The sequence below is a fragment of the Pseudonaja textilis genome, chromosome 1 (genome assembly GCF_049901715.1).
Source record: "Pseudonaja textilis isolate UNSWEBS1 chromosome 1, rPseTex1.2, whole genome shotgun sequence".
NCBI classification, from domain to species: domain Eukaryota; kingdom Metazoa; phylum Chordata; class Lepidosauria; order Squamata; family Elapidae; genus Pseudonaja; species Pseudonaja textilis.
Window position 1 is genome coordinate 313,734,643 of NC_141990.1, and position 13,678 is coordinate 313,748,320.

Here is a 13,678-nt window from a genome sequence, read left to right on the forward strand (position 1 = left end):
TCATTTCTAACTGGAGATTACTACAAAGGGCACATTGTCTCAATTGGGATTTGAACCTATGGGGGGGCAGAATGCTAGAGGCTAGAAAGGTTTGGGAACCCTCCAAAGTAAGGTGACTCACAGATGGCATAGCAATGACTCAATCACAGAGCTGCCCAATGACAGCACAAAAACAGGATCTCAACAGAACAGTTGCACACCAGACTGTATGATGAGAAGGCAGTCCATAGCTACTAAAATGAGATGGAGAAACAGTGTAGCAGTCAAATACAATGGCATCAGTAAGGCAGCAATTGGAACAGAAGCTGGGTTAGCAAGATCACAGACACCATAAGACGTGAGGACCAACTTACAATTGCAAATTAGTGATCTAGCACCATTTAGTATTAAGAATGTGGTGAGAATTACCTCCATGGACCCAATATCTTTTCAGCTGGCATGCTAACCAATTGAGTTATCAAGAAATCCATGCCTTCCCCTTAGTTCCCAATGCACTCCCTAGGGTCAGAGATAATTTCTGGCAGTGAATTTGATTCCCTTCCTGGTATGTGTTGAGGGTGTTGAGAAACCAAGAAGCCAGATGCCAAGCCAAGACAGAGTGGACAGAGAACAGATGGAAGAAAAGATGACTGAAGGGAAACTGGCAACACATCCAAGAAAGATGATACTTACTAATTTCTATGTTTGTTGGGTTTTCTTCCCCCATTAGAGTACAGAAAATTTTGTAGAATGGCCCACAGCTATTCTGCTTATAGGATCCCAAGAATACCACTTACTATTTTCCTATGTCCAGCTGATCAGCTTTCAGTTGAAAAGCTGGGAATCAGCAGCTGAAAGGAAGGTGTGTCTTTCATGATTTTTCTCAAGATGGTAGCATTTATGTTGCCTATGGCAGTCAAGAAAGTTATCTTCCATAGGACCACTGAAAAAAGGGAAGAATTGATTTTTTCTTTCTTCCAAGCACCCTTCCTCAAAATAGTTGCTTCTCTGTTACTGATAGAGTAACAAAAATGAGAGCAGGATCCCTGAGAGATAAGTGGGCAAAATTCCCCCACTCACAATATCTCCATGATTAAAAGTCATGGACATGTTTTATGATATAAATGTATGTGAACCTATGATGTACATGCACATACAGATGCCTATGTGCTCCTCAACCCTCCCTCCCCCCTCCCCCCCCCCCTCTCTCTCACACACACAAGGAGTCTTTATTAAGACTTCCAAGCCTGAATTGCCTTGGCCTGAGGATTCCCCAGGAATTCCTTGTGCTGACACCATCTCAAACCCAATGAGTTCTACAAGCTATTCAATTGAAACCAACACTAGTAGTCAAGGCAAGTTCCCAATGCAAAAGCAAGTTCCAAGACAAAGGCCAATCCACAGGCCAAGGCCAAGGCAAGGCAAGGCAAGGCAAAGGAAAAAGCTGAAGAGACATGAGCTAAAGTTCAAGGCAAGAATACACAGCAAGAAAACAAGCAAGTTTCCAGCATTGTCTCCATCTGTCTACTGTACTAAATAGCCAGTTTCTGATGCAACCCATCAAGAAGGGACTGCCTCCTCAAGAATAATCTGCCTGACCTCCATTGCTCATGCCTTTTTTCTGCCCTATGTGTTCTTGGATCAGATACAGAAGGCAGTTCATCTTCCTCATCACTGACTGGCTGTAGCTGCATGCTTTCCCCACCCGAAGCCTCAAGGCTGTTATGCTGCAACCAAATCACTCTCAGAGCCATTTACCAACTCCCCTCTTGACATGCCTGGAACTGGTTCATCTTCCTCAGAACTGACATCTGGAGAGGTATCTGGGGATGCGTCCTGGGGAGTCATCACAATTGCAAGCTAATTCTGCCAACTGCCAAGCAGTTTGATTTTCACCAGCTCAAAGTTGACTCAGCCTTCCATCCTTCTGAGGTCAGTAAAATGAGGACCCAGATTATTGGGGGCAATAGGCTGACTCTGTAAATCCGCTTAGAGATTTAATTGGTACATAAGTCTAAATGCTATAACTATTGCTATTGAAGAGGTTTCAACCACATCTGTCTTATCTATTAGGTATATAGAAAGCTATTCATAGGACATGTAGATTCATGGTTGCACTATTCCCCCTCCCCCCAAAAAAAATCAATTAGGAGAAAAATCTGCAAATTAATTCTGCAAATAATCCTCAATGGAATATTTTGCAGATGTCAGAAAAGAATGTATTTAAAAACAAATAATCAGGGAAAATTTATTCCTCCATTGGTCATTGATGGGTAACAATGTAGATTGTATAGTCAGAGCTACTGAAGACAGTAAATAAGATATTCAGACTAATGTGATATGGGGAAAAAGGTAGATAAATCTCCAAACAAGATGATTTCCATAATTCACCACTCCACTCAGCACTAAAAAATTTCTCCTCTTCTTAATCTGCACAGATATGATTTGCCAGGCCAGCCATGTCAACACTTTGAAGATACTTATCTATAGGAGCACTTATAGCTAGTCCTGTCAGATTGCTTAGCAATGGCATCTTCAGCTCTTCAAATACTTATTTCACCTCTCTTGAAAAGATTTTAAGGCTTTGCAAAGCTTAGTAACAGGTTAAGATGAGCACATCACAATCCCGTTTTTCTCCAAACAAATTAACAGGAAAAGCTAAGCTGTGAACAGAAAAAGAATCAGAGATACCTAGTGTTGGAAGAAATGCCTATCTGGGTTCAGTTCTAAGTGGGAAGAAAGACACTAGAAACATACAGATTGCTTAGAAAGATGGTTTAATGGTGGACAGCAGGACCATATGATTTGAGGTCCTGGGCAAAAATAGCACATGAATGAGAGAAAGAGATTTATAACCTCTGAACTTGCTTCCTGTTCATGTGGCAAGAAATGAATCCTGATTGGTTGTCAGACTCCCATGGGACCATGCAGGGGTAACTTTGTAGCTTGTCTTGAGTCCCAAGCTTGGTTGAATCTTGTTGGGTGATGTAATCTTCCCAGATGTCATGTGGTGAGAAGGGTACAGGGCTAATCCTATCATGTCCTGAGGGCCATGTCTTAATCCCATCACCCTGGAGCTGAAGGTCTTTTGTGTTTTAGATATGATGTCTTTTGCCTTTCTAGGGCTATTAACAAAAGTGCTTTCCAGAATATTATATTATTTTCTCCTTTTCTCATCCAGGAAGGTATAATATTCTGCCTTTTTAATATTTCCTAGACTATTTCATTCTTCTCGAAGAACTCATTAATGTAGGGGGAAACTGATGAAAGATAGCAAGAGAGAAGAAACCTCAATGTCAACCCTGCAAGGTAGGCCAAGCCACGAAACAGTTTTCACAAGAACTACTGAAATGCTACTTAATTGTTGCAAGGTACATTAGCAGAATCTTGAAAGCCTGATTGACTCTAATTTGCCACTCACCCACCCACCCACACTTATATCAAAGAAAATCAAGACAGGATAATCTTGATTTCCTTTCTGATCTCCAATGTTTCGAGACTGAGCTGATGCTGAGGTAATTGTTTTTGGTTATATGTACACCCAATGAAGTTGTACAGACAGAACCAAATGACTTGGTTTTATGATGGGTTTTATGAAAAAGGGACAATAGAAGATTCAACAGGGACAATCTGTGGCCCTCGGGCTGTCACCACTTTTACCTGTGGCAATTTTTTTCAGATCCCCAAGACCTGGTTTTCATCTCATCCCCAGCCTATGAAGGAGATAAACTTAAATCGTCCTGAGCTGCACCAGTTTTACAATGGATAGTTCATCATTATTCTGAAACATTCCCAAGGTAGTCTCAAGGTGTGTAAAATCTTTTAGCCTCTGTCATCTGTTACCTTGGAGGAAAGGCAAGGTGACTTGCAAGGACTGCAAAGAGAGGAAGAATAAAGATTGGCAACAGATGCAATTAATTTTGTGCCAAATAGTATTCTGCCAATTTAAGGATGTGTTGAGCACAATTCACCTTGGTAATGGGGAAAGGCCTAAATATTCCTGCTATGTCCAAACACCCAAGTTGTGGCCTCCAAAATCAATACATTGTGCTGCCAAAATTTGGAGATAGAGATGGTAATTTCTCCATTGACTGGCCTCTACTTTTCTTTATCTCCACATACCTTGGTTTCAGTGTAATTTCTCTCTCTCTCTCTCTCAGACAGGCAACTCCTGAAAGTACCAAACTCCTAAATAAGAAGAGGAGCTGTTTCTCCAATGTTGCCCTTTTGGGCAGGATATAGTATAGGCAGACAACTTGGTAAATCATCAAACATCATGATGATTTTGCTGATTTTGCTAAGAATGGGCTGGGAATAATGTAGCATCATATTTGCTAATTATGCTCATGAGGATTTGCTGCCTAAAGGGCAACCTTTCTAGAAGCAAAAGCCCAAGGGGATGTCCAAAGTATATCATTATAATAATCCAGCCCACCTGTCTATAGTGATAGTTTGAGAATATAGTAGTGCTTGAAGGTAAAGCTGAACATAAATGGCCTATTTAAGTTTTCCACCAAATATGAAAGGACAACTATTCTCCTAATTTTCAAAAAAGGGAAAGAGAAATTAAGCCACATTTTCCTTAAGGGGAGGAGTTCCTTTGGCGAGGGCCTGCAGTGCAATTACTGGAAAGCCTCAATGTTTTCTTAATATCTTCCTTGGAGATTTCAGGGGGATAAGTAGAAAGCCAAAAGAGAGCATAGATCATTGAGGCAATGGTTGTATGATGAAAAATATAGTATTCATAGTCAGCCTTCAGCTGCATCTTTGCTAAGTAAATGCCAAAAAAAATGATATTCTGCTCATGAGATTTTTACTGAAATGCTCCCTCTTTGAATGAATTTCTAAAACTTTCATCAAATTAAGTGAGGGTTGGTAGGACAAAACATAGCAGAACATCATTATAAATGAAGAAATCATAGGAGGAGATGATGTTTGACCCTTTTCCCTACCTTCTCTTTCCTTCCATTCATTGTGATTGCCCAGGGTCCTTAAATGCTTCAAGCTCTCTGCCATTATCTTTGGCACACAACTCAGAAAGCTCATTTAAGGGAAATCATAACCCCCAGGAAGGGTGTAAATTCTGTTCATCAAACCCTTTGGAAAAAAAATAAGAGAAAAAGAGTTTCAAAAAACCAGCTTGCATTATGTCAGGAAAGGGAAAGCTTAACTGTTGTCTCTTGCTGGTATGTCTTTTATTCTGACGCTCCAGCATTTGGCTAATTTCCTAAACACTACTTACTAGATGCTACCTGTGGCTTTTCTAGAAGGAACGTGACAGCATGTTAGACAATGAATGAAATGCAGTTGCTGGGGCTGAAGGAATGCGAATGAGAAGCACTGAAAAATAATATTTAGAAGAACAACTCCGAATGGTGCAAAGTGTTTCATCCTCATCCTTAGCTTTTCTTGGCTTTCCACAACTGGCGCCCTCCAGACATTACCATGAACATATTTTATTCCTTGTGAATCCAATCACTCTTGGCCAATAAAGAATTCTAGTCTAGTCTAGTCTAGTCTAGTCTAGTCTAGTCTAGTCTAGTCTAGTCTAGTCTAGTCTAGTCCAGTCCAGTCCAGTCCAGTCCAGTCCAGTCTAGTCTATTGGTATTCCCACAATACCAAAACTCATGAGAATTAAAGTCCAATGCATCTAAAAAGCAGTAGATTGTCTTCACATTAAAGTCTTCACAGTTTAACAAATTTTATTCTCAGATATTACAATTAAGAAGATAAAGAATACAGCATGACAAGAAGAATAACTGGGCATTTAGATAAGATAACCTTTATTGTCATTTTTTCTGTGGCACACATTAAAAATCAAATGTTGTTGCCTGCTCACAAAAGTGTACACATACATAACACACATATATCTTCTATATATATAGAATTGAAATACCACTCACGCATTATTACAAAATCTCAGTTTTTCAAAATGACCATCAGAGCATTACTATTTCATACATTATTATTAACACGCTCTGATGCTAAGGAATTCTACTCCCCCTCCCCACCTGAAAAGAAATCTGTTCCAAATGCAAAACACAAGCAGAGGAGAGGAGTTTCAGTGTTAGTTTCACAGCAGCAACCAGCATTAGTACAGAACAGTTGAGCTAAGCCCTGCCCAGGCTACTTGCTGTCTCCTTGCTCACACAGCAAATACTGTTTCAGTTTCCAAACAGCCCTCAACTCTCTCACACACTGACAGGACACTAGCCAGATGAATATCGACGGATGCTGATAGACAGAGGCAGAATTTTTTTCCTTATTTTCCTCCATAAAAACTAAGCCCGATCACATAGTTTCATAGCAAAGCATGTGTATAAAGCTAGTGTGCTATAAACATATCTAAACATATGCCAAGACCTGCATACCTATGTATATACCTACACACTAACATATAAATATTAATCACTGTTCATCTTGAATAGATGGCAGAAAGAGGAAGATTGAGAGTTCACAAGGTTGATACTGTTTGTATTGTTGATGTTGATGTTATTCTTCTAGCATCTTCAGACTACCCCAGAAGTCCAATCCAAGTCCTGATACTATGGCATTCCTTCCTTCCATGCTTGAACCTGCCACCTCAAGGACTCTTCAGCCTGAAGCAAGTGACTCAGCCTCAGGAAAGATGAAGACTCAGAGTTCAGAAGACTTCATGACTCAGAAATAGCTGTGATGTGACTTGGCTACTGGCTACTATAAAACATTGGCTTCTTAAACCATGCTTCTGGATTCCTCCATAGGTTTTGTCTCAGTTTGTGGTGACTTTTACTGTGACGTATGATTATTGAAGCCAGAGGTTCTCAATGTGAACTTGAAGGGGTCCCTGAGACATTTTCAGGGTGTATGTGTCAGGTACAAGAAATCAGAAGCCAAGATAAGATTCAAAAATATGACAATTTTATTTTATGCTACCTATGCACAAGAATCTGCACTAACAATCTAGGCAAATCGGTGCCAGATAAAAGTCAATGGATGTCAATGGGAGTTGGACTTAGTTCTCTTTTGAGGGGATAGGGACTCTAGACTGATAATGCATTTGACCCTGCCCTCACACTCAGCCTGATCATCTCCTACAGTCTGTGAAGTCAAATAGATAAATATTTTAAGACTTCTCAATTTCAGGTTCTAACTCAATAATTACTAACAAATATAGCCCATATAAACCAAAGCTCTTTGGGATCCTCAATCATTTTAAAAGGGATCTTGAGACCAAAATGTTTGAGAATTACTAGCCTAACGTATCTAAATAGCAACAGTTTCTCCCCTTTTTCCTACTGTTGTATTCTTGTGTGTGACTTAAATGCATCTCTGCTAAGGAATTGACAGCTGGGTGATTAGTCTTAATGGATAGGCTGTAGGAGAATCAGAAAACTTAATTCTATTTAAAAATGTCTAACTGCAAGAGTATAGAGCAGTGATCTAACAGAAGATTCACTCCAATTGAGGTAGGAGGATTATAATTCTTCCTGACTCCCACCTATTTAAATCTATACCTTCTATGAAGGTGGGATTCTAAAGAAACTTTATGCTTTATCTTTTGCATTTGATCCCGGTTCATATTATATTACCTTTTTCGGCAATTAGTTATTTTGATTACTGAATTTGTTGAGGACAGCACATGTGAATGTATTACTAAATAACTAGTAAAATGGATTGATAAAATGCAGCAGCATCCATCCCATTGCTACAATTCTGATATATTTATTTGTAATACTTTTATATGTTCTTTATTGTGGTGGCGCAGTGGTTAGGATGCAGTACTGCAGGCTGCTTCTGCTGACTGTTGGCTGCCAGCAGTTTGGAAGTTAGAATCTCACTGGCTCAGGATTGACTCAGTCTTCCATCCTTCCAAGGTTGGTAAAATGAGGACCCAGATTGTTGGGGGCAATATATAGTGACTCTGTAACTGTAAGCCAATTAGAGAGAGCTGTGAAGCACTGTGAAATGGTATCTAAGTCCAAATGCTCTTGCTCTTGCTCTTGTATCTTCAGGAAGTGATACTTTCAGAGAGGCAGCCCTGGTTCACCACAATCTTGCTCTGTACACCACAATTCTAATTTTGGCCAGAGACAGTCTTGCTAAAAGTTACAGACCTGCAGATATATAACCCCACCTCCAATCACGTATCTTTATGCTTGTCTTATGAAACTGTCAATTTGCAAAGAAATACATTCTAATATCTGAAATGACTGTGATAATTTAGGATGAATCTAATTTCAGTTTCTGTTAATCTTCTTGGAAAATCTACATCAGAAAGTCTTTTAAAACAGAGTAATTAGAAAGTTGCTGTGTAAGTACAAACCTGGAAGAGCAAAGTTTATAATCATCTTAGATCTCAGGAGAAGTTCCGTCTCCTTTATGAGATATTTATATTCCGTAAACTAAGTTAAAACTGTGTTCCCAACGCGAGTGGCAAAATATGGATTTTTCTCCTAAAGAGACTTTAATACACTCTTTCTTTCTCACATAAATACAGATTCCATAGCAGATTGGTTCCTCTCAAATTTGTATTTTTTGAAGTTCATAACTTGATATTTTTGTCTGATGCAGATGTTGCAGTTAACATGTGTTTGCATGCCTATTTCTCATGCATACAAGAGCTTCTGGGCAGAGAGGCATAATAATAGTAATAGTGAAATTCATTTTAATTCACAATTTTGGTTAAGAGACCAAGGCTTTGCAAGTGGTTTCCCCTGCTATTTTGTACATTATTTTCACTAATATATAGATGTATTTTGATATGTAGATTGTTATCAGAAATTTTATTTTATAATATATATGTGAATGTGTGTGCCAAAATCTCTCTCTCTCTCTCTCTCTCTGTGTGTGTGTGTGTGTGTGTGTGTGTGTGTGTGTGTGTGTGTGTGTAGGCAAAGATGAAACAGGCTTGGGAAAGGATACGTTTCAAAGGTTAGTTGAATTGCTTCTTTCTGTCATCACTAGCGGCTACCATGAAGTGGATGAATTCCTTGTACTGGCCCATTTCCAGCCTTATGGGCTCGATGAGGAGGGTAGAGGTCATTGTGCAACTTAAACTCCCTCGATTATTAGGGAAAGTACATCCAATTTTCCACATCAATTTATTAAAACCCATTGTAATCAGGATATCACTCAAGCCACTAGTGGTTGAAGACCACACACATTATGAGGTAAAGAAAATCCTAGACTCAAGGGTACACTGGGATCAGTTGAAGTATCTGGTGCACTGGAAAGGATATCATCTTGCTGAAGCCACCAGGGTAAAGAGTTGGAAGATGAAAGCAGATAGGCTGGTGAAACGATTCCATGAGGAGCATTCCCAAAAGCCAAAGGGTTCTCCTGGGGGAGGGAGAGGAGGTTAGGAGTCTTTAACTAACCTCACAGTATGTCCCGTGACCTCACAAAATATCCTGTCAACTGAGGGGGGCAGCCTGTCAGGCCTGTAACTGGATTTTGGGTTGACACAGTGTGGAGATGAAGGGGGGAGTAATAGAAGGAATTTGGTAGACAAAATAGAATAGCTCTCTGGTGAGTCAGAGGCATTCCAATGGCTGGCCAGCCGCAGGAGGAGGAGGAGAGTTGTAACCAGGCAACCAGCTAGTATCCAGATTGGACAATGTGATTTATTGTTTTGAGAAGACTGGAAACTTTTATTTTAAGGTTGTGAAAAGCCCAGGAAGATTCAGAACTGGCTTTTTCACCAGTTTGTACCAGAATGGTATTTCCAATAAAAAATGTTCTTTGAGGAATTGAATAGCCTCAGAGTTCTGATTTGCAATAACTGTAATTCCTGGAATGCTGACACCAGTCCTATAATTCTATTTTCTAAAAGGGCTGTCTCCTGCAGCAGATGTGAACAGGAGCACAACAATAGAGTTGGGGAGAACAATAGAAGCATGTTGTAAGCCAACCATGGTATGCACAGTAGAGGTAATTAAATTAAGGCAGTTATTAAACTTTGGCAAAACTAAGTGTGCAATAATCTCCTGTAAAAGCTACTAATTATGAAGCATTTATTTAGCAGCATTGTTCACTGTGATGGAATTAAGGGGCTAACTTTGCTCCCATTAACCAGCTTTTCATTCGCTTTATAATTATTTTCTATTCTTATAAGGTTCGTTTAACGATGCCTGGTGCCCAGGAGAGGCTGAAAAGAAAAGATTAACAATAGAAGTAGATATCTACTCAGAAGTCTGTCCAATTGAGCTAATTTGGATTTACCTTCAGGTAAGTGCACATAAGGCTGCAGCTTCATTTCAGGAGGGGAAGGAGAAAGAGAAACACTTAATGGGTGTTCTTCCACCAGTCCCGGGAGCTTATGTCTCTTGTTAGAAAGATTACATATTCTCAATAGCAATTCTTATGCAGCTTTGAATTCACAGGAAGCAATGGATGGAAGCTTGTTAAAAAGGTATTCAACCTAGAAGTAAGCTTTTTTTTTTTTTCCTGACAGTGAGAACAATTAATCACACCAATAGTTTGTCTCCTGAATTTGTGGGTGCTCCATCATTGGAGGTTTTCAAAAATAGACTGGACAACCATTTCACTAGGATGGTCTAAAGCCTTTATCATGGAGCTGATCTAGAATAGTCCGAGGTTCCTTTTAGCAATATGATTCTATATTCTATGTCTATGTTCCTCATATGATGTTGAACTCCTTATTGTTTTCTGCATCCTATCTGTAAAATAGAAAGTTTAGCAACTAATCCACAGAGATTTTGAGGACAAAACTTCAGTAAACTACTTCCATTAATGTAGCTTTCATATTAAATGCATGCTGCATCTTAGTCATTTACAGAGTGGAGTTCTGATAAGAAACGTTGGCTTGCCTTGCCAACTCATATCATTCACATTTACATGCCAAAAAAGCATTGATAGAAAACCTAAAACTGGGAAAATTTATCTAGTCCATGCCAAGACTCCATAAGAAAAGAAGTCCCTACATAAATCCTAGAACCCAATGGTTGTACTGATGTCTTGTAAAGTTGAAAGAGTATAGGACAGGTAGTTAAAAGTTATTTAAAAAAAATATTGGTTTTTAAAACGAACATAAACAAACAAAACATAAAAACATCAAGCCATCTTCCATATATACATCTTCCATACAGTGTGCCGGTTGGTTTACAAATTGTTTTGTGCTTCCATTTCGTAGTCTTCAATCACAATTACATTGTATATATTCTCATATTTTCAATCAAGTATTAAATACATTAATATCATTAGTAATCAATCATTTGACTATACTTTTATTCATTCATGTTTTATGAAATAATCATATTTTACTTAATTTGTTTTATGACAGTTCATATTATCAACTCAAATCTATCCTACAATCATTTTAATATGAAAAGAATACATCTCTCTATATTTATTACTTTCTAAGAATCTACATATTTCATTACTATGTTTTATTGTCTAACCATTGATAGAATAGATCCCAAATTTTATAAAATTGTTTATCATCTTGTTCTCTGATTTCAAATGTCAATCTACTAATTTCAGCACATTCCAATATTTTCTTAATGATTTCCTCCTGTGGTGGTATTTTCTCATTTTTCCAGTTTTTAGCAAATACAATCCTAGCCTCTGATAATACATTTACAATCAGGTATTTCAATTCTTTACTATATATTTCAGGTAAAATTCCCAATAAAAATATCTCTGGTTTTAAATCTATATGCTTTTTTGTCATTTTTTCCAACCAAGTGTGGATTTTAGTCCAATATTTTTTAGCATCCGCACATGTCCACCACATATGGTAATATGAGCCAGGTGTCTGATGACATTTCCAACATTTTTCAGATTTGTTCTTGAACATTCTTGCTATTCTTGTCGGAGGAAAATGCCACCTATAAAACATCCTATACAAATTTTCTTTATATGCTGTTGACATTGTCATTTTATAATTTTGAGACCACAATTTTTGCCATTTCTCTAAATCAATCCCATATCCAAAATTCTTCCCCCAAGCAATCCTTGTTTCTTTATCCATACAAATTTTTAATCACCTTTTCATCAGTACCTGTCAAAATCTTATCTAAGTCAGTCAATTTATCATAGAAACCTTCTGTTTTAGAATCTTTATCATACCTTGAATGTATTTGCACATATGAAAACCAATTCATCTTCATACCTTGTTCCTCTAGTTTTTGCATAGATTTAAGTTCACCCTTTTCATTCAGTATTTCACCATATCTGTTTGTTCCTTTCTGTATATTATAGGATACGAAAATGCTTTAACGGTCGATAACTAGACTGGAATTTTCAAATAACATTGTCTTTTAGTCCTCTCCCAGTTTAACCACAGAGGCTCCTGTATATAATGTCTTCTAAAATACCCCTGTGTTTTAGTTCCTTTATCCATAGAAAAACATGCCACCCCAACAGCAGATCATGTCCTTCTAATGTCAACAATCTAGTATTTCTTAATGTTATCCATTCCTTAACCCACATCAAATTTGTAGCTTGATAATACAACTCCCAATTAGGCAAACCAAATCCTCCTCTTATTCTAGCATCTTGTAAAAGTTTTAACTTTATTCTCACTTTCATACCTTGCCATATATATTTTAACACAATTTTATTTAAATCTTCAAAGTAATCTTTTCCAAGCCTAATTAGAATTGTTTGGAACAGATATAAAATTCTGGGTAATATATTCATCTTGATTGTTGATATTCTCCCTATTAATGACAGTTGTAAATTTTCCCATTTCGCCAAATCTAGCGCTATCTGCTGCGTAAGTTTGATATAATTATTCTCTTTTAGTGTACTGCATCTTGCTGTCAAATGTATCCCCAAGTACTTAATCTTATTCATGACCTGAATTTTCAATAGATCTGCCAGTTCTTCCTTTTAGCATATTCTTTGTCAAGATCTTTGTCTTATCTTTATTTATCTTCAAACCATCCACCTTTCGATATGTCTCTATCTTTTCTATCAATTTTGATGCTGTTTCTAAAGGGTCTTCTAAGATGAGAACCAGGTCATCCACAAATGCTTGCAGCTTAAATTCTTCCTTTTTAATTTTCATCCCTTTTATATCCTTTTCTTCTCTAATATTTCTGTTTAGCATTTCTAAGGTTAACACAAACAACAGAGGTGATAGTGGGCACTCTTGTCTTGTTCCTTTTCTTATATCAATAGGGTCTGTCAGTTCTCCCTCTATCATTACCTTTGCCATTTGCTTATGATATATAGCTTCTATTGCTTGAATAAATTTTTTAGCAAAGCCCATCTGTTCCAGCTATAATAACATGAATCGCCAATTCACATTATCAAATGCCTTCTGTGCATCTAGAACTATCAAAGCCATTTGTTTTTCAGGATGTGCCACGTAATATTCCACAGTGTCCAAGATTACTCTCAGGATGGATCAGGATGGATAAAATTGTTTAAGTATTTTTTAAGTCTTTCTGCCAATATTGAAGCAAAAATGTTATAATCTGCATTTAGTAAGGAAATAGGTCTATAGTTCTTGATTTGTAATGGATCGGTCTCCTCTTTTGGGACAAGTGTAACACATGCTTCTGACCATGATTTAGGTATCTTCTTCTTTAAGATAACTTCATTCATAACTTCTAGCAATGGAAGAAGGTTCAACGATTCTTTTAATGTTTTATAAAATTCTGCCAGAAGTCTATCTGGGCCTGGTGCCTTTCCATTATTTTGCTTCTTGAGTGCTTCAGTTAACTCCATCATCATCATTATATTGCTT